We start from the raw sequence: 5,378 nt of genomic DNA on the forward strand, positions 1-5,378 counted from the left end.
AACATTCAAAAACATAACAAATCAGATTTCAGCTCTTCTTTTGTACTAATGTATATGAAGTAGCAACGCATCGGCTTTACATGAATTGCACAAATAACCTATTTTGAATTCAAAATGCTGATTTTTGGTGAAATGATTAGTTTGCACTGACAATCTCTGTTGACAATCACCTCGAATGTAAACCGAACACCTGTTCCCAATATTTTCTTTTTTGAGTGACAGATAATCAGAAATGAAGTCTGAGGAGCAGTGAGTGCCTGGAGAAACAACTGTCCAATATTTAGAATTTGCACTGCAGTTCCAATTTCATCCTCCAGCAGTCAGTATTACATACTGTACTTTTAACATCTCTTTCTTGACTCTTTTTAAGCAGAAAATTGGATTACAAATGCAAAATACCCATTTATTTGTGAGATGATGTTCACTGGATTCGTCACGTATGGTGCAGTGCTGTGTGACGTGTGATTGACACGCTGTACTGTGACCTCTGACCTCACTAACGCACGCTTCCAGTGAAACACACTGTGAGCAGAACTCTGGAGCCGTGAGCTCACGCAGCGATGGTTCAGGGCGGCACAGGTCCGCGAGCGTGTTTGAGTGCTGATGTCAGTGTGTGTGTGCGTGTCATGACATTACATCAGAGGGAAAATACAGCTAAAGTCCGTCAGAGGCCAAAACATCCCACAGAGATGGTGGAGATCCAGAACAACATCTACTGACGACTGGAAACGCCTCTGAACCTCAACATGCAGAGAGCCAAGTCAAGTCTGATTTATTTCTGTAGTGCTTTATACAGTACAGACTGATTCAGAGCAGCTTCACTGTAATAAACAGGAAAATAAAAGTTTGAGGACAGTGTGCAATCACTCACACATTCAGTGACCGACTGCAGCTACAGTGATTTACTGCAGACACACATTAATCATGTTTGAGCTCATCTAGACGTCCTTCCACTGAATCCTCCTCCTCTTCCTCAGCAGCTTCATCTCTGTCTTTATTACAGACTCACGTCACACAAACACAACACACACAGTCTGTAATCATCTCTCATCAGAATGAGGACTATCAAACAAACAGCAGTCAATTACAACGTCTGGAGGAACCTGAGCGGACATCAAATAAAAGACAGTGATTGTTTCTGTGTCATCTTTAAAAACAAATCATGAACTCAATTGGTGATTTATTCACATGTAGGGGTGAATTTTGTGATCCTGTGAACCTGGAAATGCTCTTCTCAGTAAAGGGCAATCACATCATTAACATTTATTCATATGTTCTGTTTAATATTAGGAAAATTGATGCACTATGGTTTAAATGTTTTTGTGTGTGTGTGTATTTTATCTTTCCACATGATAAATTATTATTATTATTTTAATTTTGAAAAGTACAGATATAATTGAAAAATACAGTCTGATGAAATAACAACCATCAATAGAACAAAAGACAAGAAACAGCTGGATTCAGACAGATACACACTGACCCCTGTAAATGTTGATCTCAGAAATACCAGATCCTGTCAGTATACATTCATTTTATTTGAGACCCAAAACTGCATTAACTCAAATTCTTCAATCCAAGGGCGGATCTAGAAAATAATTGTTAGGCTGGCAAAGGGGTGGCATGAGGTCTGTGAGGGGTGGCAACACCAAAGCAAGCCCCCATGCATAGTTTTTAGGAATTTAACACTCATGAGATCAAAAACACTGTGACCAAAAAAAACAAACAAACTCTTATTAGGATTCAGGAATTATTTTTGCAGCTAAATGTCTATTACAGTATACAACATAAATTAAATCACAGATACTGATGCATAACTAGGGATTGAACTTTTGGGAAAAATAATTGTAATTTTACTACTGTAAAGTAATCTTGCAGTAAATGTAAAGCACTAAAAAAATGCAAATAACAAAGAATTGTATATAAACGGTATGCACCACAAAGAAAATTAAATTCAGCATATCTTAATATATACACTGTAAAAAGCAACCTATAGAATCTACTCAATATAATGGGGTAAACTGATGTAACAATTTGCACTCAGTTTGTTTGGGTAGATTCCATCCTATATGTCTAAGTAAAGAATACCTGAATTTATCAGCTAAGACAAACTAAAAAAAAGTAGGTAAAGTCTACACAGCAAAAAGCCCAGTGTTAAATGAACTCTCCCGGGAGTTTGAGTCCATACTCAAGAGTGTTAAAATGAACACTGAAGCAGCGTTAGAGTTAATGAGGTAATTAAGTGATTCATTGAGTGATGATTGACCATTATTAAAGACGCCTGATGTTAATAAGCAGAATCACCAAAAGGAGAAAATCTAATTTTGTAAGTCGCCATTATAGTGGTGAGTGTTAGCATTAGTTTAGCTCTTTACCAGTAACTTCTTAATATTAGATTTTGTTTGGGTGTTGTAATTGAGTTATAACAGTCAGACAAACCAGAAGAAGTGAGATTTTGTGGTTTTGATTATGCTTTGACAAAGTCATGAAGTAGCCATCAGAGTAAGTGAGTTGTATTTTGTTTATGTTGGTTTAATCAGACAGGTGTTTCTAAAATTTATTTGACCAGAAAAAATATAAACATTTTTTAGATTTAGACACACAGACATCAACAATCAGCATGAGAATCACAACAATGGTGACCAACAAAAACTTATGTTGTAGCCAATCAAAACTCATCCATATTTCCCATCATGCATTGTGGCATGAATAAATTATGAGCTGATGATTTCCGTGATGTTTAGAGTTGATCTGTTTCTGAATATGCTGTTTGTCACCATTTTTGAGATTCATATGCTGATTCATGATGTCTGTGTGTGCCTAAAAGAACAGCTTTTGAAAGTTTTTTTTGATTGGAGGAGCTTGTAAAAAGTCCATTCAAAATTTAAACAAAAATTCAGGCTTTATCATTTTTTTGCTGCTGTGAAACCACAAGGCAGTTGTAATAAATAAAGGATATAAAACTCTAAATGATTTCAGTGGCTCAAATTAAGTTTATTTTAAAACAGAATTATCACCACTGCATGACTTTTGCTCTTTGGCTTGTCTGGCTAGTTTAACTAAACAGTTGAACAAAAGCTAATATTAAAAAGCTACGGGTCAAGAGCCCAACTAATGCTAACACTGACCACTATAATGGTGACGTAAACATTTTGGTGTCTTCAATAATTTTCAATCATCACTCAATGAATCACTTAATTACCTCATTAACTTTGACACTGCTTCAGTGTTCATTTTAACACTCAAATAAACTTCCGTGAGAGTTCATTTAACACTGGGCTTTTTGCTGTGTAGACTCTATCTACTTTTTTTTAGTTTGTCATAGTTGTTAAATTCAGGTATTCTTTACTCAAATATATAGACAAACGGAGTGCAAATTGCTACTTCAATTTACCTCATTTTATTGAGTAGATTCGTAAATTTAGGTTTTCTTTACTCAGACATATAGGATAGAATCTACCCAAACAAACTGAGTGCAAATTGTTACATCAGTTTACCCCATTATATTGAGTAGATTCTATAGGTTGCTTTTTACAGTGTAAGACTATATCTCTAGACAGTCATTTCTCAGTTCTGCAAAAATGCAGCACACATAAAAAATTATTACAAATCAAATTTGACAGTCACATGTTTGAAGGTATACAACATATGTTACAGTTTACTGTAAATATAGAATAGTGAAATATACATCATCTAATGTACTGGTAATTACACCGTATGTGTAATTATAAAACCCGTGTCGATTCGTTCAGCTCTCTCTTTGTTAGGATGCAGAGATTCTGATTGGTGTGTCATCAGTTTTGCTACCTAATGTTTAACTTACTATTTGTTAAACTTTTTGTGAAATGTGTCTTTGTTTTGAGAACTGAATGAATGGTTCGGGAAAATGGGCCAACTAAAATCAGTTATATTATGTTGACAATAGGACTAGATTCTTACCTAAATCTGTTATCAGTGTCTGTGATCGGAATCTTCTTACGGATTTCATGTTATCGTTCTGTCGGATATATGATGAAAGTGGAGCGAGCGGTCAGAGAATCGGATCACCAAACAATTACGCGATGAATCTCAGACATATCCGGTAGGGATTAGATTTCTCAGAGGACTTCTGACTTCGCCTAGAAGCAGTAATTATCTGATTTACGAACAAATTAAAAACAATTTGTTAGTGAACTGGGCCGCGTTTCGTGTTTTTGACTCAAAAAGATCTGATTCATAAGGATCATTTGTTAATGAAGTCGAATACACTGGGCGCGCTGTGTGCGTGTGCAACCACCGTGCACAATTTATTATTTTTTGCCATTATTTTGCCTTATGCTGTCATCACCGCGGCTGAAATGTAGCATATTAAAACACTGCTTACATGTATATTTTAATCTGTGATATTTTGGGGTAGATCTGCCCCTGATTGGTGTCAAATAAATACATTCGATATTTTGGAACGGTTACATTATACAGCGATCTCGTGGGTTTCGCGTCAAATGCATTTTATATTAATAAACATTAACTTCAGATACCAGTCAGTAATCGCAGGCAGTTTCTGTCAAATAAAAACATTTTCATATAAAATAAATTGAAAAAACTGTCAGGGCTTTGGTGTCATTGTTGTCGCTGGTCTTGTCCAGCTCAGAGTCTTTGTTGTCACTGGCCTTGTCCACTCAGAGTCTTTGTTGTCGCTGGTCTTGTCCACTTAAAGTCTTTGTTGTCGCTGACCTTGTCCACTTAGAGTCTTTGTTGTCACTGGTCTTGTCCACTTAAAGTCTTTGTTGTCACTGGTCTTGTCCACTTAAAGTCTTTGTTGTCGCTGGCCTTGTCCACTCAGTGTCTTTGTTGTCACTGGTCTTGTCCACTTAAAGTCTTTGTTGTCGCTGGCCTTGTCCACTCAGTGTCTTTGTTGTCGCTGGTCTTGACCAGCTCAGAGTCTTTGTTGTCGCTGGTCTTGTCCACTTAAAGTCTTTGTTGTCCACTTAGCTTTGTTGTCACCTTGTCCACTTAGAGTCTTTGTTGTCACTGGTCTTGTCCACTTAAAGTCTTTGTTGTCGCTGGCCTTGTCCACTCAGTGTCTTTGTTGTCACTGGTCTTGTCCACTTAGAGTCTTTGTTGTCGCTGGCCTTGTCCACTCAGTGTCTTTGTTGTCACTGGTCTTGTCCACTTAGTGTCTTTGTTGTCGCTGGTCTTGACCAGCTCAGTGTCTTTGTTGTCGCTGGTCTTGACCAGCTCAGAGTCTTTGTTGTCGCTAGTCTTGTCCACTCAAAAGTCTTTGTTGTCGCTGGTCTTGTCCACTTAGTGTCTTTGTTATCGCTGATCTTGACCAGCTCAGAGTCTTTGTTGTCGCTGGTCTTGACCAGCTCAGAGTCTTTGTTGTCGCTAGTCTTGTCCAC

Source organism: Labeo rohita, chromosome 14 (genome assembly GCF_022985175.1).
Source record: "Labeo rohita strain BAU-BD-2019 chromosome 14, IGBB_LRoh.1.0, whole genome shotgun sequence".
Classification (NCBI taxonomy): domain Eukaryota; kingdom Metazoa; phylum Chordata; class Actinopteri; order Cypriniformes; family Cyprinidae; genus Labeo; species Labeo rohita.